This window comes from Meleagris gallopavo, chromosome 1 (assembly GCF_905368555.1).
Source record: "Meleagris gallopavo chromosome 1, MGAL_WU_HG_1.1, whole genome shotgun sequence".
Taxonomy (NCBI): domain Eukaryota; kingdom Metazoa; phylum Chordata; class Aves; order Galliformes; family Phasianidae; genus Meleagris; species Meleagris gallopavo.
In genome coordinates this window covers 52,470,707-52,495,071 of record NC_139404.1, presented here as the reverse complement: position 1 = coordinate 52,495,071, position 24,365 = coordinate 52,470,707, and the positions used below count along the sequence as shown (strand labels likewise).

The window sequence follows — 24,365 nt, the reverse complement described above, 5'->3', positions numbered from 1 at the left end:
ATGCCTGCCAAAGAGAATTTTTTTTTTTTTTTTTTTTTTTAATTCAGTTTACTTTGTGGTAAACCCAAGAATTGTCATGCCCATATGTCATGTGAAAAGAACCTTACTAAGGTCGAAAAGTTAAGCACCCAAAAGTTAGGAAATGCAGCCTTAATTTTCTTTACTTGTACATAAACATTATGAATCAGTCTTTAATTATATGACTGTGGGTTATTTTTTCCACAGATCCCCTACAGAAGGGTCCATCAGGTGAACCTGTTCTGAGGCTAAATACGGACTTAAGGAGGAGGTTGTTTGCAGGACCCCTGCTTCATTTCTTCCAAAAGTCAGAAAATGCATAAATTATGAGTCAGGGAGTAGCAGGAAAAGAAAGGACACTTTGAGGATTAAGGCACCTGAAAGGCATCTTAGTGAATCAGATTCTGTCCCTAACTGTGCCTAAAGATCCATATGAAATACTGTGAAAATCACTGAAATCACACTTCTCCATAGGCAGTAATTTTTTGCCCCTCAATTCCCAGCATTCTCAGTTTGAAACACTGGAAACTGATTTGCAATTTTTATATCCTGCTACAGTTGAACCCTGAAAATGACATTTTGGTGTGTTGTAGATATATACATACATATATATACACATGTAAAAAAGAAAAGAAATACTTAAAAATTGGAGATGGAGTGGAAACTATTAAAGAGCTGAAGAACATGTCTGTCAAATAAATGCCTACAGAACTTTTGGCAAGTGACTTGGATACAGGTTACAAATACCTTCTTGAGGAGTAAATACCAGGCATATAAAGAATCTTTAATGCAGTGGAAAAAGTAAAACAAGAATCTGTGTCTGTGAGTTTAAACCAGGCAGGTTCAGATGAGGAATTCCACATTAAGCTTTAACAGTGAGGGGAATTAATTGCCCCAGAAAAATCAGCCCAAGCACACCATCAGCTCTTTATCTCATGAGGACTTTAAACTGATACTAGCTGTTTCCCTGGACTACCTGCCTTTCACTTTGGTTGATCCTGAATTACTGGACTAATTACAGGGCTAAATGAAATGTATATAGAGGTCTATAAAATCCAGAAAGTCAGACTGTGACCTAACAGCCCTTATCTTTACTAACTCAAGTGCCAGGCAGCCATGGTTGCAGCTGAAGTCAGTGGAAAACTTCTGTATGATTATATAAAACATCAAATACTGCTACACAGACAGAACAAAATAGGGTCTAAGGTATCTCACATAAGACACTCAAATGTGGTACATACTTTTGAGCTTAATCTCTTACAAGCTCAATCTTCTGTCTAGAAAATGAGGCTGAAATTCTCCCCTTATCTGGAAAAGATGTTTTGAGTAGGCATTGATTATCGTTTGTGAAACTTCAGTGATGCAAACTACTGAAATGCTCAAGGGTAAAAGAGTAATTCTTCCTACAGGATAGCACTTGAGTAGCGTGAGAATAGTGGACAAAATATTTGAGAAGATAACAACTAATTTAGTAAGGGCTAAGTATTAAATAAGGCAGAAGTCTTGTGGGGAAAAGTATGAAACAAAACTAAATGAAACAACAACAACAACAAACACAATAATACAAACCACGGTATGTGAGCCAGTAATCAAGGACTGGCAAGTAGGTGCATAAAGTTGTACAATCAACCCTGATTCTGGCATTTCCAAAACAACCTTGAGTTCTCTGTCTGTGCTCCTCAGTTTATTAGCTGATATGTCCTCCATAGAACACAGAAAACAAAATGCAGTACAGTAAAGTATATAACTGTAGCTTGACATTAATTCACGTATATCACTTTTGAGACTACAATAGGAAAAACCAGCAATTTATTCCCGATCACTGGCAAATCTAATCTGAGTGACAAAGGAAGACAGAAAAACGGTGGAAGGAAAAGCCAATGTGATTTCCACGTCTGGATTTTGAGAGGAAAAAATGTCCCAGGGCAGGTAGGGCAGAAGGCACAATAAGAAGAACGGCTAGAGCTGAAGGAGAGATGTCAGTTACCATGTGGGTAACGAGTTAATGACTGGGAGGCAGTATGTAAATACAAAACAATCCCAGACTTCATGGAGCCTCTAAATTTGTCAGGGCCCTGACAAATACAGTGCACTAATGACCCTGATGAGCCTCACCCAGGGCCCACACCCATGGGGCCCAGGAGCTCTATTTAAGCTCAGTCCTGGGCCTTCTCTCCTTACATATGCTATAGTGACGGAGTGCTGATCTCCAGTATAAGCACAGCCATGCTCTCTGCCTGGCTATGGAGCTGCTTGATCTGGACTTCAACATATAGACTGGCTTATTTTTGTCCATGCTTTGTCACTGTGGACTTGCCTGGTGATCACTGGACCTGATCCTACCCCTGACCTACAGGTTGACTTCCTGGCTTGACCTCTGATTTGCCTCATCAGTATGATACTGTCTTTTGATCTGAACTCTTGATTGGACCTGGCCACCATCTCAGAGTCTGTCCTGCTTACTTTTCTCTGGCACTCTGGGACTAAGACCTAGCTGGCAAGGCTCAATCATGGCTCCTGCCTCACCTCCCTTTAAGGAGCAGCCCAGCTCTTGGTGCTCCCTGACAGATTTATCCTGGAATTTGGACGTCAGGTACTCCAGAGGGGGAGGCTGCCTTGCCAGCAGGAGACAGAAAGCAGCTGTAATAAGGGTGAGAGGGAGAACTCTCCAGCCAACAATAACTAATTTAATTTTTTCAGCCATAACAAAAGTTTGGTGATTGGTAGCTGTGTGTATGCATGACTGTGTGTACACCCAGCACCAGTCGGGCTGCAAGATGACATCAACACAAGGAGCATGCCAGCAGGCTCTTAGTAATCTCTTTCCTGTTTCTTGACAAGAATTGTTGATGCTTCCCAAAAAGTGGTAAAAAGAAGCCTCGTGCATGTTTACATGAGAGGCAGGATGAGTGTCTACCACTACCAGACTGCTACACTGTCTGCCTCAGGGTCCAAGTGAAAACAATGCTGCTCTGACAGTCTCATTTCAGATTGCTAATCACTAGCTGGGTCAGGTTGATTCTCATCTTGGTCCTCTGCTGTACCTGGTTATCTCCTGATAATGTTCTGATACCTGAGGAATCAGATTAAAAATCAGCTGGGCTGCAGAAATGATCAGCCTAGAAAGGGAGGGAGAAAGGTCTTATGTTTGAAGCCAGTCTTGATAAGTGGTCTCCAAAAGCTGGTGCAAGCACAGAAATGTGTAAGTGCAGTGAGCAGTGGTGTACATTCTCTGCTTGTTTTCCAACAAGCAAGTGTTGTGCAGTGTAACTACTGTCTTTATTTTCTGTTGTGGAAATAAAATAAGAATAGAAGCAGTAAGTAATACTGACAATTGCCAACCTTTTAACTGTTGAAGCAGGATTTCACCAGTGAGCTGAAGTTTGAAGGGGATAGCTATCTCCAAAGGAGACAGACCTGGCAGGGGCAGTATCCTCTGCTGTCATCTTGGGAAACGACTAGAAAGTAGGCTTCACTCTGTTCAATTGGTACTAGGTTTTATCATGAGAATAGGTAAGGCTAAAAATGCCTTAAAATGGATTATATATATGCCTGTAAGCAGTCTACGTTGTTGTAGCATAGGTGTTACTGAGGAGTAGAAATAGCCTTCAAAGTCAAGGCTGGTGGCTGGCTGCAGTAACTGCAAGGATGGGAAATGGCTAGGAGTGACTGGCTGACGTGTCCTGGAACACAGGATATGGTTGTATGAAATGGCCCTTGTTACTCAGCTTTGACAGCCTCAGAGACCAGGAAACAGAAACTGCAAGCAGTTAACAGTAAAGCAGCTCTAACAGCTGTTTCATCTAAAACAGAGGGCTTGAAATGATGGCTGTGCTATTGGAAAGGGGTAATTGATTAACTGCCCCTTATTCTATTCTTTTTGGATTTGTTATCTTCCCTTTCTTTGTCAATGTGCTGTTTTGGTAAGTCACTAGATTTACCTCCATCTATGATGGAGGGGAGGCTGAGCTCTCAGGCTAGCCCATCTTTAGCCCATTTGTAATTCTTCCCCATTCCTAGGTGGGAGATTCAGATAGTGGTTGTTACAACCTTAGAAAGTGAGCTGTACCATTTTGCTGCCAGCCCGAAGTCATGCAGGACGATTATGCAACCATAATTTCTCTTCAGATGTTTTTTGCAATGAGAATGTGCTTCATTTCTGAATAGAAATAAACCATGACAAGGGGGAGATGGGTACTTTTAAGCTATATTTACCATGCTAATGACTTTGGGGGAAAAAGTCCTCATCAACTCCTAGAATGTTGAACAGCCAGCTGAGAGGACCTTGCAAATTCTGGTAAAATCTGGCAAATTGTCAAGGCTTATCTCTAGTTTTCATCAGAGTTCAGAGTGCACATCAAGTTTTAACTCATTGAGTCCATCACCTCCCATCATTTGAAAAATCCAGTGGGAGCTTGATCCTTTGTCTCTCAGGATTTGTTTTTGTAACTAGACACAAAACTACATGAAAAGCAGACCCTTAAGCTTAGTAGTAATACTGCATTCAAAGTTGAATATAAGGAAGAGCCACAATTTGCTGGGCACAATGACCAGTATTATGACAAGTGCACACCACAGCATTGTTTTCAGTGTTGCAGGCAGAGCTAATGCATATACAGCTGTTTTCCATTTGGTCATTATTCTCTTTTCTAGAGGGCAAAGCTCCATTGGGTTCTTTGGTTGTCCTTTTGTACAGTTCAAGACCTTTCTAGCTCTTTCTGTTTTCCAGAATGAGCACACTATCCCATGAACTCCAACCCACAATTTCACCCATTTTTCCCAATGAGGGGAAAAAGCTTGTTCATTTCTTAGCATGTTTGTAAGGATATGAAACTCTGCTAGTAGAAGAATTTTTTTTAGTTTTAAAAGTCTGGGATACACGTGTTTCGAGTCATGGGTCCAAAAAGTCAAGTGACTAAAATGTAACCTGGTTATACTTGATTTTATTTCTTTCAATCTAGACCTATTGGTGCCAAGGCGTTTCTTCTGAAATTAAGCAGCAAGATAGAGATAATTGTGTCCACTTTTGTATTTGTATCTTGACATTTTAATCAGCCTCTGAAAATTGCAGGCTAGAAAGTGACCTAATCAGTAGTAAGCTCAATTTTAAAACTATTTTGTGTTGAAAGTTGGAGATATCAGTCCTTGGAGACATTACTGATAGGCTTTTGAATGTTGCAATTTGAAAAAAATATTTTAATATGTCAGACATAAAATTCCTGTCTCACATTTTGTGGTCTGAAAAAATTGTATTTTTTTTTTTCCCCTGCTGTTGTTGCAAGATAATATAAATATCAATGAAAACCTGTGCCATCCCTTAATCTCGGTTGGCATGAAATGGTAGCAGAGATGGCTGTGCTGGTATTGGATTGAATGGTAGGAGCAGCAGCAGGCATTTAACAAAATTCATTATAAACAATTACTTCTGAATGTAGCCTGTTTACTAACCATTCACTTGTCCAGGCTAGTTCCTTCAAATATATTTGCTAGGTAGCTTCAGCCCATGAGCTGTTTTGAGCTATTCGCAGCTCGTAACACAATTTGTATTATATTCTCTGTATTCCCGGATGCCAGAAACTAAGAGATACTTCAGAAATAAAAGAGATCAGAGTCAAAAACTCAAAGAAAGGAAAAATTTTATAGGCAAGGAACTCAAGATGGCAGTTCAAGCAGCCTGCCAATGCTTACAAAGGAAAATCTGTGCTAGACTACGAACTGGACCCAGACATCTTGCGTGTCTGCCCAGCCTTAACCACAAGAACTGTCCCTCTTCTGTTTCACAAATATTATTACAAATTATCTGCCTGTTCACTGAATCCTTGTGACCTATTAGTCATGAACAGCGGAGTAAAACCATTGCATTCTTTGTGAAGATGTAACACTTCGGGTTTGGGTTTTTCTTTGGTACTACTCAGCTAAGAGGTCATTGACTGAAATGTGGGCTGTGATTTGGCTCTTCCCAGATTTAGAGATAGTTGGCAGTCATTGTTCTGTGTACATAGCTGGGATTCTCACAGGATACTCTATGATAAATAGACTAAGAAAAAGAGAACATCATAGCGTTTTAGATGCCAGAGTGAACACCTGAATAAGTGAACTTTGTCTTATAGGTACAGAATGTAGGCAAAGGTCTCTGGAGACATTTTAGGTGGTAAAATATTTGAAGCCAAATTGCATTTGGGATCTTTGGGAGCAGCACCTCTTCATTCTGCCTGGCTGGATACCTCTGGAAATGTCTTTATAAATTCTCAGAACCAAGGATAAAATCCAAAAGGTATCTCTGTTCATAAGGAACACAGCTTGCCCACAAGACTTGACTTGTTCAGTGTAAACTGTTAAAATCATGCCTTACTGCCCAGTGAGGCTAACTTTGACCAAGAACAGTTAGAGAAATGTTGATTGTGTGACTTATGCCAGTATTATTTCCAATAAGCCCACATTTCAACCTCAAGTTTTACCTAAACATGATCAATGGACAACCTATAGCCTGAAAAAAGAAGTGGGAATCACAGTGGTGAGCATGAGGAAACATAGCTCTAATTCTACTCATCATATTTTAGAGGGAAAATGGCTTTTAGGCATGCAAGGATAATAGACTTTGCTAGGACATGCCTCTTAACTAAGCAGTGTATTTTGATAAATCCTTGAAAAACCTACTGGCTGTAAAAAGTTTCAGAACAATAAACATCTTGGTTGAAGCAGCTGTAGAAGTCATCTAGTCCAGACACCTGTTCACTGAAGTACTATTACCATAGGATATATCAGCCGCAACTTGTGAATAGCTGTCTCGAATGCCTCCTAAATGGAATATTCCATGACCAGCGTGTTCCAGTCCTGCACTGACCTTAAAGAAAATCTTTTTCTTAATGTCTCAGCTGGCAATTTGTGGCTGTTATTCTTTGTTATCATTTGATGCTACTGTGAAGAATATGGATCTGTTTGTAATTACCCTTAAGGTAGCTGAAGGTTATTAGCCTTCCTTTTACTTGCCTAAACAAGCCAAGATCTCTACACATCCTTGCTGATGATGTGCTCTAGACCTCTGACCATTGTAGTTAGAGGTAGTCTTCAGCTGGCTGTTCTTCAGCTTCTTTACATCCCTCAGCAATGGAGGAGCTTTAGGCTGGACAGCCAAATGCAATCTCACCAGTGTCAGGCAACAGGAAAAATTATTTTCCTAAATCTACCAGCCATGCTCCTCCTAGTGTGGCATAGTACACACTTGCCTTACAATGCCCTGTCAGCTCACTCAGGCTGGCATCCACTGTAACTTCCTGATCCTTTTCAGGGCTGTTAGCCAGTTGGCTCCCAGCTTGCAGGGATGTAGTGTGTTATTCTACCCCACGTGCAGAACTTTGGTCTTCATGAAACTTCTGTTGGCGCAGAACTTAATTGCATAAATTCCTTCTCAGCTGAATTTTATACATATGTATCAGTCAGCTGTTGTAAGATTGCACCTTCTAGAGATATGCTGAGGATGCATTTTTATGTTATCTAAGTTAGTTATGAAGATTGAACTAAATGGGCCACAGAATCGATCTCTGGAGTACGCCATTTGTTTTTGGCTGTGAGCAGGTGCTAAGGTGTTGCTTGTTGTTACCCTTTCAGCTTGATGGTCTAGCTTATTTCCTACTCATCTAGAAGTTCTTTGTTCTAGCCTTGGCAGTGAAGAGTCCTGAAGGCAGTAGATCTTTACCACTGCTAAAATAGCACTGGAGGAGTTTTCCTGGATGCATTCATACCGATTCATCAGAAAAAGAATACTGCATGATAGTATGGGCTTGATAAAGGAAAGACAATGTTCAGACTAAATTATGCACTCTTGGAGGACAAGGTGGCTGTCTTGTAATGGAAGCTCCACAGCTTCTGTTTTTCCCATCTTATTCTGCCTTTGTTCTTTTCCTTACCAACGGAAACTGAAATTTAGCTTAATTATGTTACTTAAGGAGAGGGGATGAATCTTGATGTGGAAAAATGGAGAAGCTGATACTGATAACTAGTATCCCAATCAAACTGCAGCAGGGAAAAGCTGCTTTCACCTTGTGTTGTCCAAACATGTCAACTCAAAAGATACTCTATTAGGAGAAAAATATTTGACATTCCTTCAAAACATTTAATTACAACAGCCTTCTCCCCACCATCCCAGATAGACTGGAAGACTTTCAAAGGGTGAACAAATTAAATCAGTGTCTTTATTTTTGCATCAGCTGCAAATGTTCCATGAGTGGAAAAGATGAGGCCAAGTGAAATATGTTTTCTGTCTAAATGTGCATGGCTCTGGACTCAGAGTTTTCATATTCAAACTCTATGCCTGTAGCCCATACCTCTCAGCAGGAGGTCAGAAATGAAAACCACCCCATAGGTCCAGATCAGAGCTTTTAAGAAGAATTCTTCTATTCATTCACGTCTTTGCACCCTTCCTCATTAGGGTCCAATTTCTTTTTGCTTCCTGTTAGCTTAAGGGGAATTACACATCCATATGGTAAAAAGAGAATGGATGCGTTCTCCCTCTATAGTCAGTAAGGAAAACCAGAGGAAGCATCAATTTGTAATACAAGATTGCCAAGGAAATCCTTAGCAATTATTACATCACAGTTGTGTAATTATAAGTATACAGTTTCCTCTCTACACCTGAGAAACTGCAGAGTTGAGCTGCATCCCATCTTTGTGCTGTACGACTGAATGGTGCCAGACGTAAGTTCTAAGGGAGAAGTTTCTCTGGTTGCTAAGCTGGCCAGATGACCTACTTGTACAGCCGCTGGACACTGAGTATCCTTGTTTGAGCACAAAGTTGGTATTATTGCTGATGTACTGCTTTATTAATTATTTCTCTCTGCCATCGGTGATAGGATTTAATCTCAAGTAATCTGAGGTGGAAATGAAACACAATGCAAAGCAACCCAAAGGGCTTTCTGCTTCAGACAGGCTTATTTAGTTTCCCATGAATGACACAGCTTACTGAATACCAAATCAGAAATGTGCCAGTAAAGTAACGACTCTTTTCAGAGATGGAAGAGAAATCTCACTCGCTACATACCAGTGCTGTGATGTGTTAATACTGCAGGTGTTGCTGATCACATGAAAGCGTTTCCCACACCAGGTGTAGGCAATGACAATAGTGCAAGTTTGTCTTTTAGACAGACAATACTTTTTATACAGACAGTGTACTTTCAGTGCCTTCCATTAATTAATTAATTCCTCTATTTGTTTTTAAATTATTATATCAAAACCCTGATCTGGGAAGAAAAAAAAAAAAAAAGACAAAAAAAAAAAAAAGACAAACATCTGCTATTCTGGTCCTAAATCCAGTCCTGCTTTTCCTGTGGATTTCATTTTTAATCTTTAGTGCTTGATTGCACAGACCCCTGTGGAACTGCTTGGGCGATGTTGCCCTGTTGGAGGCCATCTTGTGTGGCCTACGCAGGTCTTCACAGGAGATTAGTATGCAGCTCACAGTGCTCATGCCCGCTGGTCTCTCCTGATGAAATTCCAGAGCATTAACCCGCTGTGGTACATACATCCAGCACTCTCTGAGAGGATTATCCTTGGTCTGAGTGACCTGGGCCCTTCTTTTTTCCTCCTCTTCATGATTTTCCTTCTCTGCAAATGGGGATGTCATTCCTTGGTGCGTTAGGAAGCATTACCACTATCAGGCTGGAGATACCCAAGGCTGATTCCTCAGCCCCCATCTGTTTATCCAGCTGCTCTGTTCTGGATATGTACCTCCATAGTCCCTTATAATGATTTGCTGTCAAAAAGGAAATTGCCCTGCCCTTGCTTTCCTCAGACCTCTCTGATGGCCAATTCAAAGGCACAAGACAACAGAGAGGAGAAGGAACTGGACCCCCAAGGTATCTTGCTGTGCAGTCCCTGAGTGTTGCAGACCATCCCTCCACTCCATTCTGAATATTTCGAAGGAGGTGGGTGTGAACATGGTTTTCTCATCGGCTTGCCACCACCCAGCTTTTACGTTAGGGACTTCCTCTGGCCACACGGGTACAGAGAGAGATTTCCCTTCAGCTCAATAAGCTACTGCAATGAAGTGACTTCAAGTCCTTCATCTTTGGTTACTTATTCTCTTGGTACTTTAGTGAGAGCCAAAGAATCTGTTTTCCATTTGCTGTACTTTTGCTGGAGACTGTAATTGCTCTTTGAACCTGTGGGAGCAGGAAACCCATTAAAGGCCCAAGAGGACAGGGATTCAGTGCCAACCAACATTCCTCATCTCCTTTCATCCTGCAAAAGGAGAGTGCTTCTGGTTTCTCCAGAAGGGATATTACTACATTTTCTTCAAATTTAAGGCTGATTTCAAGAGTAATTCTACCACTCACCTTATAGCAATCATTATTCCCGCTATTATCATTATTATCTTTATGGCTATTACTATCACTAACACTGAAATGTTTATGGAGAGGTCATTAGGGGATAGGTACATATCAAGCTTGCCTTTCAGTATCTTGCAGACTGTCAAGACAGATACGATAAGAAAATCCAGGTGGAGGGCAGGTCACATCAAACCTGTAAGCAGCATAGAAATCTTGGTCAAGGCTTTTAAGGAAATGAGAATGAGAAGGGTGCATATTGTATGGGAAGTAAGAGCTAGTTGTTTCAGGTAGAAGAAGTATGAACAACCTCCTGTGTGTGATACATTTTTGCTGTTGAGGCAGCCCCCAGCAGGAATCTGTCTGAGGGAAAGGACTATCAGCTGTGCCCCCCTACAATTGCGGTTGGTACTCTACAGGAAGGGGCATGGCTCAGAACAGGTAGGATTGGTTTGCTACTTGATTAGCCTGGATATGCACAATTTTTGCTAATGGTAGATAATCTTCCAGAATGTAGGCTGCTGTCACTTTGCTTCAATACATTGTGCTTCCCAATTATTTTCTTCTGTGTGAGAGCCTTCATGTAGCCAGTTGGCCACAGTCTGTCCCATGGATTCTGGAGTTGTAGATGGCAATCAGCACAGGACAAAGAAAACTGTAAGCCAGAGAGGGAGTATGTAAAAAACAAAGGTAGTACTAAAAAACAAAGGACTAGTACTAGGAGTAGGAAGATACAGATTTTCTAAGCATAAAACTAAGGTCAAGAAGCTTGGGTCTGATGCATTGAAAGAAAGGAAGCCAGAAAACATGATTTTAAGGATGTCCTAGACACAATATGAGCCTGTTATGTTAGTGTACTTTACAATAGCTAGTCTTTCTGTGCCAGGCATTGGCCCCTATGCTGCTTCAGTCATGAAGACCTGCACTAAAAGTGACACAGTGAGCAGGTGATTAAGTACTTCAATGCGTGCAGGCAAAGTGAATCTTCCAGCACTGCTGTTCCATCCTCTGCTAAAATGGTCTCGGCGAGGAAATGGGAGGAACAAAGATATCCCACATATCATACAGCTGTCAGAATGGCCTTGAGGGTTCTCTAGATTACGCCTGGGACTGAACTCTGATGAAAGGAGCTAAACAGTCCTGTGTAGGGGTCAGTAATGGCATCTCCCATGTCACCCCAGAGATAGTAATAACTAAAGAAAAACTGTTACCTCCATTATATATTTCTGCTTACAAGAGAAAAGGAATTTGCTAGGCAGCATTATGGAGCAAATCCCATCACACATGCAATGAGACAGTCATTGATTCCTGTGTTTGCAATGGTCCTGTTTACAGAGTCGAACTTTAGAGCAGACACCTCATGCCCAATACAAAATATCATTTTGCACGGGGAAGGATTTTGTTCAACTCTGCAGTTAACAACAACGACCAGCTTCTGAGAGCGGCAAGCCCTGGCTGGGAATTGTTCCAAATTCTTTTATCTCCAAATAATCTAGTATAAAGAGCAAGGAAAAAGCATTTGTTCTAATCCTTGGCATTGCCCAGATAGTTATCTCCTCTCTTACTTATTCTTTGTGTACTCTAACTTTCTTTAAATAAGGACATATTTCACACACAAAAAGCTTGCATGAAAACTATGGACTCAAGTGCTCAAAAAAGTTAGGAAATCCGGGGCTAAAGTTACCCAGGCAACGTCTGTGCAGATGGGTTATGATGCAGACTTCATTTCAAAGTCCACAGGCTGTAGTTTCCTCCAGGCACTCCTTGGCTCCACAGGCAGGAGGGAACTGCTCGAGGGCTGTGAAAGCATCGAAACAGTTTTCTGCATTAGCCCTTGCCTCAAGTGTTGTGGAAAGTAGGTGGATACTGAGTGAGGTAGGGGACTGCAGGAAGAACTAGAGTCACCACGGGACTTATGCCATGGACTGCTGCCCCACAGAGCTGGCACCCTGACACAACCATGCAGCTCTGATGTGACCTGGGGCAGGTTATCTTGTGCCAGAATTCCTGCAGGTGATTGTGACATGGCTGCCTCGTGTTTTTTTGGATACCTCACCCAGTGGTTTGAAACAGTTTTCTGAGGCCCAGAAGTGTTATTTTTATTAAGAATTGCTTTTCTGATCCTTTCTGCAGACCAGCCCCACAAAGAGCTGAGTGCAGAACAGGGGTGCAAGCTGTTGTAGCTGGTGTTGTAACGAGTGTTTGTTGTAGCTGGTGTTGCAGCTGGAACCTCTGGATAGTTGAACCACAACCAGCTTGCAATGGGACTGAGCCTTCACAACTGCATCTTGGTTTTGAGCTTTGAATACAAAGTGCAGCAGCGTGCTAGACACTGTGAAAACCCAAGTCCTTGTTTTATAAGGTATTCAAAGTCTTTTGACTCTACAGTTTTCAGTAGGCAACCTCTCATGTACAAGATCCATAAAAGCTACTGCAGTGCTGTGATGTTCCCGATGCAGCTAGATACGATATCTTGCTGAAAGCCTTGAACTCAAGAGGGCTTTCAGTCATTCTGCTCTCAGAGCACGGTTTAAATCCTGTGTGCTAGAGATGATCTATGTCTATCCACTAAGCAGAAGGATAAAGCAAAGTATGAAACACTAATTTGTTAACTGCAGAAATGAGTCAGGAATCCTGCAAAAGAAATTATCTACATTGCAGGGCTTGAACAAGGGAAATTAAAACTTCAGTGGCAGAGTAAGGGCACTTTCTGTAGCCCTTCCTGGCTTTGGACACACGGTTGTATTTTAGCACGCTGTTGTGCTCAAACTATATATTCACAGACATCTTTCGTAGCTTTCTGACCTAAAATACATTAGATATCTACAGATATCATTTTATTGTTCTAACTAGCAGTAGTTTGGCCTTGAACTCAATTAAACCAGAGCAAACCTTGTGTACAGATATCTTGTTTTGGAATAAGTTACTTATTTGATTTGGCTGCCTTTGGTTTGTTTGTGCAGGCCTGAATGACGAAATATGAGAATCTCAGACATCTCTCCTCAACTTAATATTATGCAGACTCTTCTGGATGGGCTTGCGGCACGTCCCTGGGAGACAGCAGGTATGTGTGGGAGCTGGAGTGTGTTCGAGATGGTGGCGGATGACCTATCATCAGATTTTTTTTTTTGGAAGATAAGTTCAGGTATGCTTCTGTTGTGACAGCCCCCTTGCACAGGAAATTTTAAAATATTTTTGATTGCAGAGGAAAAAGAATGTAATCAAAATAGTATTTTAAAATTTGTTTATTTATTTATGGCTTGTTTTCTTTGCCTTCTCTTAGCTTTCTCCTCCTCGTTTACAACTTCGAGGGAGAGAAACCAGGTTCTTTCACCCCCTGAAAGGTTTAACACAGGTTAAAGCAGCAGCTTAGGATTTTTCCTCGGTAATAACCGGCAAACAAAGCTAAATCCTTTTGCAGAACAACAAATTTAATCGGACAGGCAGCTTTGCACCAGCTTCCGCCAATCCACAGCCCACTGCAGAGGCACAGGCATCTACAGGGCCAAAGCCGTCCCTGGGGAGGCTGGCAGTGCTCCAGCTCCAGCCTGCCCAGGAGATAAAGCTTCCAGCCTGTTGGGAACAAACAGCAAAGCCTGTGACTGTCCCATCCGTACGCACCGTTGGGAAACTATTACAGGAATGTGCAGTTGAACGAGCCTCTACTACACACAAGCCTCTGGTTTTTTTTCTCCTTGAGATAAGATTTTGTGTTATGCATTCTCAGGGCTTCCCCTGTTTTGCTGGCCAGAGGAATCCTGGCTTAACCCAGCAAATGATGGAAAAGGCCCAAAACAGTGGACACAGGCAGGCCTTGTCATCCAAGGTTCCTGCAAGCCACCTGGCTGTGCATTGGGGAAGGGTTTTTTAAGGCAGGAAGAGTGGCCCCTGAGGCATCTATCCACAGTGAAAGCACATAGCAGCTGGATGCTGGCTTGGGGCTACCTGAGAGAGATGGCACCAGCAGTGTAGCTGGAATAGCCCAAAGCTCAGGGTGCGCAGCCTGCCCAATCCCAGGGCTGGCTAATAGCTTACCATGAGCTCCATAGCTGAGGTTATCAGCACATGCACCATGAGTTTATAGCCAGTATGAACTCATCTGCCTGACCCATGGACTGGCCTCTGGTTGCAATGTCGCTATACTTAGCTCCTGAGCCCCCTCCTGTGCTGGTTCTTTTGGCATTGAATACACATAATACATCTTTAAAAGGAAAGAATAACGCCCTCCTTCCACTCAAAGGCTAAATGGAGAAAAGCTTTGTTCAAACACAAGTGCACGAAAAGCCTCCAAAGTCATTTTCTTGAAAATGGCTGGGAATACTTTCTTTGCTTCAGAGCTTTTTCTTAATCTTTTTTTTCCCCCCCTTCTTTTTATGTAAATACTTACAACAATGGCTAATTCTCAGGAAAAAATGTAAGCTATTTCTCAGTGGGATTCTGGTCTGCCCATTTCTACATTCCAAACTTTTGTCTTTAATGCTGAGGTCTTGGCTAAATTATATAGCTCCACGTTTAGCTAGGTACTCCCTTTCCAGAATTAGCCTGTTGGGACTGAGAATTATTCCTGTTAAAAGCCTAAAATAAAATAATCTCTTCCAAATGACTTAGTCTTGGCTCTGGCAACTGATTGTGTATATATATGCCCTAAGCTGTATTAATGTGGAAGTAATAGATCACAGAGAACTTGTAGCATTGTATATGTTACTCACACATTAAGCCTATGGACATGACATCACTGCCCTTGTTCTGGGCTCCGATGATGGTGTAGCCAAAAGGAGTAACTGAGAGCACAATGCATTGTTCTTCTCAGCTGCTGGAGCCATATTGACTTTGTGAATCATGCTCAGCATGCAGGGATGATACATCCCGTCATTAGTGTTACTAATGCAATGCCCTAGTCTAAGGAGGGGATGTTGCTTGCTCTAAGAAAACAGGGAAGAGCAGAATAGTTTGGGAACGGGTCACAAACTCCTTGGCATATCTTAGCCTGTCTGAGTTCACTCATCCGTGGCACAGAAACAACAGTAAGATCTTAAATTGTTATAGGGGGATTGTCTTGAGGCTTATATAAGATAACTATTATTTTTTGGTGAATCCTATTGAGATGCTTAAGCTGACAGCAAGATGCAAAGAACTGACTTTGAATACCATCCTTTTATCTTTGTTTGGCTGCTCAGAGAGGTGGAGAGCTGGAAGAGGAGGATTGCTCTGCTGGCTTTCTCTCTGAATAAAAGGAGCTGAAAGAGCCCAGAGGAGAGACCTAACACCCATACATTTTGATTTTTACATGTCACTATATGTGAGAAGATTTGTATAAGAAAACAATAATAATTTCACCATAAAAATGTGGATAATACAATTTTCAATAAGTGTGAAAAGCTGGGATTAGCTGTGCCCATTGTAGGTGACCACCTTCAGCTTCAAGCAATTGTTTGCAGTCTCAAGAGGCAGAAATACAGCAAACTAGAGGGCCAGCAAAGTTTGTTTAAGAACTTTTCTTTGAGTGGCCAAAAGCCAGGACTCAGGGAGAATGAAGAGCTGTTAGCAGGAACTGAAAGTGATGGGGCATGCTTAGCTGGAGCAACCAAGAGGAGCAGCTAGTGGAGCCAGAACAGCTATAGAAAGCAGCAAGCTGCAAAGATCACTCAGTGGCTCCCACTACAGCTCAGCTGCAGCTCAGAAAAACTGTCTGCTGCCCAGTAGGTGAGTGGTGGGGGCCCCAAACTGTCAGCTGTGCAGAGTGTTTCCAGATCTGAGAGGAGCAATAGTCTGCTGTAGTGACACTTCAAAAGGCAATGAGAGATGGCTTTGGTAAGACCCTTGTGCTATAGGAATGGGTATCCATAATGGTTATTTTGTATATGCTCCTTTGTCCTTTTCTCATTTTTCTTTAGTGCTGTTCTTTTAAACCATTTATGATTTGTGGGCAAGGAAGCAGAGTCTGTGAATGCTGTTTAATTTTCTCAGGTGGGGAGTCGGAACACAAAATTCTGGTTATTAGTGACCCTTAGAAACTGAACTCTGCCTCTGTCAAAGTTCGGATGAAAGAGTTCACTTCTTGCTTCATTTTTTCCCTTGGTACCACAAAAATGGGGGGTTCAGTTTTTATATACAACTAAAAGAGATAGATAAAGGGCCTGAACATCTAACAGTCTAGCAGTTTTTTACAGCTTTGCTAAGCAGAGTTTGAGTTCTTCTCTACATCTGAGGCATGCTTACCATGTCTGTGTCATGCTTACCAGTATGTGAAGGTGTGTAGGAGCCAGATATCAAATCACAGGACCACAGGGCTTAAAAGGGACCTCTGGAGATCATCCAGTCCAACCTCCTGCTAAATCAGGATCCCTACAGTAGCTTACACAGGAAAGTGTCCAGATGGGTTTTGAACATCTCCAGAGAAGGAGACTTCACAGCCTCTCTGGGCAGCCTCTTCCTGTGCTCTATCACCCTCAAGGTAAAGTCCTTTCTCATGTTTGCATGGAATTTCCATTGCTCCAGTGTGAGTTTATTGCTCCTTGTCCTGTCACTGAGCATCATCAAGAAGATGGAGTTTTGCCCCATCCACTTGACATGCCTCCATTAGATATGTATAAGCATTGATAAGATTTTCCCTCAGCCTTCTCTTCTCCAGGCTGAACAGTCCCAGGGCTCTCAGCCGTTCCTCGTGAGGAAGATGCTCGAGGCCCTTCACCATCTTGGTGGCCCTCCACTGGGCTCTCTCTAGATGTTCCCTGTCTTTCTTGATCCAGGGAGCCCAGACCTGGACACAGCACTCCAGATGTGTTCTCAGCAGGGCAGAGCAGAGAGGGAAGATCACCTTCTTTGACCTGCTGGCTACTCTCTTTGTAATTCACCCCAGGATGCCATTGGCCTTCTGGGTCACAAGGGCACACCGCTGGCTCACAGCCAATCTGTTGCCCACCAGGACACCCAGGTCCTTCTCCACAGAGCTCCTTTCCAGCAGGTCAGCCGCTCACCTGTACTGAAACATGCGATCATTCCCCTCCAGGTGTAGAACTCTGCACTTTCCCTGGTTGAATGTCATCCAGTTCCTCTCTGCCCAACTCTCTGCCTGTCTAGGTCCAACTCATAACATCTTGCTTGATTTTATTCCATATATTCACTGTACTGTCGGATATTCAGGATATTTGTCGGAAATTTGGCTGTAGGCCAAACAGTGATGTCTGATTGGGAAAACAGTGTTCTGCACATGAAGGCACAGGAATGTTTTCTCCCCAGGGGATACTGACCAAACAAAACCTCTGGGGATATGGGGTACAAAGGTGGCCAGGAGATCCCGAAGAGCAAACTCAACAGCACAAGTCAAAACTCTGTAGCCTGGACTTAAGTATAGGTCAAAAGAGCTCTGATGAGATCCTGGGTAAATATCTAGCAGGAGAATCACACACCAGCACCAAGGGACTGCACTTTGTTACCTGGGCTAGCTAGAGAAATATTAGGTGAGCCATATCCCCATGACATTGTCTTGTCCTTGGAGGACAGTGTTCTGAGTGTTCTGAGTTTCACCTAGGAAGACTGAGGAAGGAAGTGGTTGCTGTTATGTTCTCCCTGCAAATGGGGCCAGAGGTATGCTGTGATGCCATAAATATTGCCCAGAGCCAGCAGGAAGGCTTTTTTCAGCCAGTCCATGGCCACCTGTGAAAAAGCTTCTGTTCTGACAGCCTCTCTCAGGACTGTGCTCCTAGACCAGTACAAACAGTATAAGCAGTGTAAAAATGTGTGTTAAGTTTACCCTCTTTAGAGTCTTAAGACTGCTTTTAACTCTTGCGAAGGTGAAAACAGCTTGAAATGGGCTCTAATGTATCAGATGCCCTTAAGCCTGAAAGACTCCTACAGTCATGATCAGGATGAGCAGAAGCCCGCTGGATCCTGGTACAGGGGATGCAGGTACAGACTGGCCTGAGCTCGCCCTACAGCGGGGGGGGGAAGGGACATCCAACCTCTTGCAATACCTGTCCACTAGCACAGGACTGAGAAGAGGCTGTGTGAAGGACTCTGTTATCTACTTTGTCATCACCCTGCTTGGTATTTGCACTTGCAGCCCAGTGCCCTCTGCTCCCACAGATGCTGACTGCTGTACACAGAATCACAGAATTACAGAATGGCCCAGGTTGGAAGGGACCTCAAGGATCATGAATCTCCAACCCCCCAAATCTCCAACCCCCCTGAGTACACTTTTGTGGGAGCTCAGCGCTGTTGATACAGAACTCCCTGTTCAGGGCAGGAGGCTTCGCTAGAATCAAAACTGCCGGCTCTGCCCCATTTGCATTGTAGGTAATGTGTAGGAAGCAAGGAAGGCACAAGCCAGAAACTCTCTGGGATTTTCAGAACCGATACAGAGATGAGTAAGAGGGACTGCAGGTTTTTGGAGCTGTAGCGGTACTGGTGCTTGTGCCAAGGCTGACCAGCTCCCACGGCAAGCAGACAGCTAACCCTAGTGCTGCCCTACCCTGCCTTGCCCTGGCTGAAGGCTGGACACACTACTGGATCCAGCCCACTCATTCGCTCGCATTTTATTTGGATGGACTTGAATCTATTCACATGCCGTTCCATTCACATGGACTTGATCTATGCTCCTCTATCTATGTGGGAAGAAAGTCTAAAGCAAACTCCCCTATGCCATTTTGTGCCCTTTTCACTGCTACTCTTGTTGGATCTCCTTAAATGAGATTATAAGGTGTCTAGCCTACCTACAGCTTTCTGAGCTCCCCCATTCAGAACAGCATGTACTGCTTATTTCCCACAAACGGGAAGGCTTCATCTGCAAGATGCTGCAGAGAGTCTTTGCCCCCACCCAAAATCTTGTTTTTCAGAATGACGCACAGCCTGCTCTGCTGTTACTTAATATACAGTGAAGTCACTGCTTTCCTCTCCTTCAAACTGCTCCACCCTCAATCAGGAGGTCTGCTTCTCCACCCTTTGGCAAAACAGCTGCTTGGGGGTGGAGGTGAGTTTAGTGGTGGTGTTGACCATCCTCTCTTTTGGGGGGGAAAAAAAATAATTAAATATAAGAAGTCTAGTCCTATCAGAGGGCTGTTCTGGAGCTGGAATCAGGCCTGACAGCCTTTCCCCCTTCAGTGTTTCAGTATTTCATGTGAGCATGTCTGTGTAAGGTCATGCGTGTGAGTCTGTGGGTCTAGTCTAGGGCACAAGGAAGTGTGAGAGTACAGCATACCACTTGACTGTTCCTCATCTGCTATTTTCTTACCCCGGGGGGGGAGGGGGGGAAGATTTCACTGAAACACCCACCCTGCTCCTTTGACAGGTGGGAAGAGGAGGCAGAGAAGTTGGTGTGTGTATGGTGTGATGTGGGGCTAGGACTCTCCTCTGCTCAGGCTTTGCTGACAAGCAGTGAGAAATAAGAGAGATCATCAGAGCCAGCTTCAGCTGCCTCATTTTGCCTTAACTCCATCAGCAGCATGAATGCAAGTAGCCCAGAAGCTGCCTATACACACACCAGCATCTAATAGTCCCCTTGGGACCATCAGCCAACAAAACATGCCTGGAACACAATGCGGTGTAGCCACTCTTCCTTCCCACCCTTGACATGCCCTTCCCTGCATGCTGGTGGCTATTCTGAAAGGGTGCTTGGTGTAGAGTTTGCTGATTTGAAGACACCACAGGCAGGGGAGGGAGGCTTGGATTGCATTCTCCTTCCTTGGAGAGAAGTGTGTTGACAAATGGGGCCAAGGCATCACGGGGAAGGCTTTTGGAGAATGCATTCCCTCCAAGAGGTGGTACGTCCCCTCAGAACCTCTGTATGTAAAGGGAGAGATCTGCAGATGTTCAGAAAAGAAAGTGTATCGAGGAAGGAAACATAAAAAATATGTGCAGGAAACCTGCCACAGAAGGGAAGTCAAACTTTTCAACTGGTTCATGCAGAGAGTGACAACTGGTGGGCACCACTCCCATATGAGGACAGAGGTAGTGGGGAACAGAGCACAAAAACTGGAGGTCTGGAAAGTGAGGCAGCAGCTGATCCTGTGGTCAGGCTGGCTGGTTTTCCTGGGTTTGAAGGATCATGCCTTCACCTGCCCTAGAACAAATGTAGTTTTCTTTTTGCTTTGCTGAAACTAACTGGGGAGCTCTCTGCATATGCAGATTCTGATTGCTTCAGCCACTCCACATCAGTTCATGGCTTCTATTTCTGCTGTCACCCCTTTTCAGCCATTTCCTTGCTGAAACAGCTGTTAGCTTTACCATGCTAACTCCGATGCTTTATAATTACATCAAAATAACTAACTCAAGAAGAAAGCAGTAAACAGAGAAGCCAGGGGTCCCACAAGCTTTGTTGTTAGTTTATGTGGAGGTAGCATCTCACTCAAAAAATAGCAACCCCTTCATGCCAGGTGCTGCACAAAAGCAGAACAATAAGTCTGTCTCCCAGAGGGAGACATATCTCAAAATCACATGAATGATTTTCATATTAGCTGAGGCAGACAGAGTGCACAGAAATAATGAGCTAATACTAGTTAATGCCAACGGTCTAGGACTTCAGCTTTACCATTGTTACAGAGCTTGCATTCCTGGGTCAGAGAAACCATATTTTTGGGAAGGTTCAGTGGAAATGGTTTTGGGATTGTACCAAGGTCCTCCCAGGATTCCAATTTTCTTAGTATTTAGCCTCAAAGGAATTTACAGCTGGCTTAGGCAGAGCTGGAAGTCCCCACAGGAAGAATTTTGTTGATATTCAGTCTTTGCGGGACAGAGGGCTTGTCTGTAAAGGGCAGCACATGTATCTGGCCACATCCACTGCACCACACCCGGGGCTGCTCCAAAGTGGATAGAGTTTCAAGGACTCACATGACTGTCCATCTGTCCAGGGATTATTAGGAAAACCTGTATATAGTTTATGGGAGGGAGCTCCCCACTATTCATACCTTTGATTTGGACAGGACATACAGAATCACAAAATCACAGGATGTTACAGCTGGAAGGAACTTCTGGAGATCATCCCTCTGCTAAATCAGGTTCCCTACAGTAGGTTACACAGGAAAGCATCCAGATGGGTTTTGAACATCTCCAGAGAAGGAGACTCCACAGCCTCTCTGGGCAGCCTGTTCCTGTGCTCCGTCACCCCCAAGGTAAAGTCCTTTTTCATATTCCAATGGAACTTCCTCTGTTCCAGTGTCTGTTGCCCCTCGTTCTGTAGCTGAGCACCGCCAAGAAGATGGAGCCTTGCCCCATCCACTTGACACGCCTCCATTAGATATGTATAAGCATTGATAAGATTTTCCCTCAACCTTCTCTTCTCCAGGCTGAACAGTCCCAGGGCTCTCAGCCATTCCTCGTGAGGAAGATGCTCGAGGCCCTTCACCATCTTGGTGGCCCTCCACTGGGCTCTCTCTAGAAGTTTCCTGTCTTTCTTGAACCAGGGAGCCCAGACCTGGACACAGCACTCCAGATGTGTTCTCAGCAGGGCAGAGCAAAGGAGAATGATCACTTCCCCCAACCTGCTGTCGATGTAATGCATTCCAGGGTATCAAGGGCACATTGCTGGTTCTCGGCCAACCTGCTGCCCACCAGGACGAACAGATTCTTCTCCACAGATCTTCCTATCCAGCAGGTCAGCCCCTAATAGCCTCTCCTTCTGAAACTGAAACAAGCTGCCAACTTTGCTCTTAAAAAATGAAGAGGATCTTCAGGCATCTGTAGATCTTCCAGGAAATCTGTGGGAAGCCAGAGTCAATCTGGGATGCCCCCTGTGCCCCCACATGTGCTCTGTTCACTGCCAGACTTCTCCAAAAAGCTTAGCTGTGCTGTGTCTCTGCTGCCAGCGGTGCTGGCTACAGCTGTCAGAGTTCTGCTACATCTCTGTATAGTGGAAAATAGCTCCCTGAGTAGCATAACCTCACCTGAGAAATACCTGTAGTGAATGGAAGAGAGACATTGGCAACTCACTAGGCTTGTTTTTTATGCAGACAGACCATGTCCAGCTAGCCAGCACAGAGAGCTACAGGCAGTCTTCTCCAAGATGTCCTAGTCAGTATTTTGTTTCTGGTCCAAATCAAAACCAGGGCAGTCTGCCCAATTAATAACAGAAATCTGCCCTCTGTCAGCTCAGGGACTACTGCTCTTCCGCTTTTGAGGGGAATAGTAACTACGTTCTCCTAGACAGCTTGTCAGAGCCAAGGTCTTTTATATGAGAGACCTTCATGTTCCTCACCTGACTCAAAGCCTTAAATCTATCAACTGACAATAAGGGTCCTGAGCTGATTTCTTAGCCCTGAACTTAATTTTCTTATAGAACCAGCTTCTCTTCCAGATTCCGTAGGGGACTATATGCCTTTTTACTGTTCTTAATACCACACATATATCACTCAGAGCATATAAAGAGTAAAGCATCCTCTACAGAATTCTATTGGTAAAGGATGGGAGATTCAGGGGAAGTAACCGACCCATCTGTTGCTCAAGTTTATGGGAAACATTGGCTGAGATGGGAGACATCATCTCAAACCTTTTAATTTGTTTCTGCATCCTGTGGTGCCTCTGGTCATCAGATTCATCACAAGCTGTAGGGCAAATTTGGTGAACCATAAAACACTGGCAGCACATCAGCACAGGAGTGTAAAACAGGTACGGCTCAGACTTCTGTTAACATCACACATGTACAGTATGAATACCACATACAGCAAGCTTGTTAATCCCTGGCACCACAGCTTTATTGTCACTGTGTTCATTTTGAACCCTCTCTAATGTGTACTCTGTGCCCTTTTGCAGGGACTTACTCTGCCTGTTGCATCTGAGTGCAGTACTTGGGACAGCGTGGTTTTGGTTTTCCTGGAGAAGAGCCTGTAAGTAATAAATGCATATCTGTCATAGTCTGCATAGGAAAAGCCATGGGATGTCCATGGGATGATAACATCTTTGGTGGTTACCATAAAAATTTCAAGAATAAGTCATTCTTCTCATACACTTCTTTAAAAAAAAAACCACAAACTTGGTATGCTAAGAACTTCTAATATGAATATGTCTCCCTTATTTGGAAAAAAACAAATTGTGCTTCCAATTTCCTGATCCCACTTCATTTTTGATATTTGACCTGCAGATTAGAGGTTTTCACGTCATCTGTCAGCCCACAGAGAGTATCCCAAGGTTCAGTGTGTGTGAGAGATAGGAAAGGGACATTAGGAACAGGCCAACCACAAATAGCTAAAATTAACTCTGAGAACTGGAGTGCTTAGGTCTCTAAGGAACACTAGTCAAAGAAAGAAAATGGTTGTTTGCTAAACTCCCACTTATTCTGCTGCCTCTCAGGACTTCTGGCTCGCATCCCTGTTATTTTAGAGGATTTCCCCCACTCTTTCCCTCTCCACTGGCCGTCGTTTTCCTCTTTTGTAACTTCAGTAGAGTGACATGGGATTCCTGCTCCAGCAGTAAGTTGCTGACTGAAAACAGGAAATGGGGGGCCTATTTGGAGCTCAGCCTCTATGATAACATGAACGTCACACCCACGTGCAGGCAGGGACACTTCTCACATATGGCAATGGTTAGCAGCTCCCCCTTTTTCTCCTCTACTCTCTTCCCTGAAAAGGCTACAAAGCCCTCGAGGGGTCTTATCTTGAGCTGGAAGCAGTCTTTAGAAAGCGTGGCTGTGTGAAGCCCCAGTTATCACAGAACATGATTTCTTGCATAATTCTTTTAGATTCTCTGAGGCCAGTAAATTGGAGACTGTAAATCTCCACATGACCAGAGCATATGGCCTTTGAATAAGACATGGAGTGAATTACAGAGTGAGCCTATCTTCTTCAGAATCTGATTAAAGGAATCCTTTGAGAACTTTTCCTTCCATGCAGCCATAGGCATGCCTTTACTGCTGCCCTCCCTCCTCCTTCCCACTAATGCCTGACGGAATAAGAGTTTTACAGCACCAGCTTCTCCCTCCTTCACTTTCTTATTCTCAGAAGACTTTTCTCAAAATAAAACTGAATGGCTATGTCTGCCTTCAGACTATAGTTTCAAGGAAGTAAAAACTATTTAATCACATTGATATTTGTGGAAGCA

At 43.5% G+C, this 24,365-nt stretch overlaps 1 protein-coding gene and 1 long non-coding RNA gene across 2 annotated transcripts in view; one reads left to right on the top strand and one right to left on the bottom strand.

Annotated features, from left to right (window-relative positions):
* The window catches only part of SYN3 (synapsin III), a 202,139-nt gene that overhangs the window by 61,151 nt on the left and 116,623 nt on the right, over nucleotides 1–24,365 (bottom strand). The window lies entirely within an intron of this gene.
* The window catches only part of LOC146545323 (uncharacterized), a 31,117-nt gene continuing 8,952 nt past the window's right edge, over nucleotides 2,201–24,365 (top strand). Inside the window, exons 1-3 of the long non-coding RNA XR_014884243.1 lie at nucleotides 2,201–2,374; nucleotides 13,304–13,404; nucleotides 23,082–23,155. This is a non-coding gene — a long non-coding RNA (uncharacterized LOC146545323). The remainder of the gene's footprint in view (nucleotides 2,375–13,303; nucleotides 13,405–23,081; nucleotides 23,156–24,365) is intronic.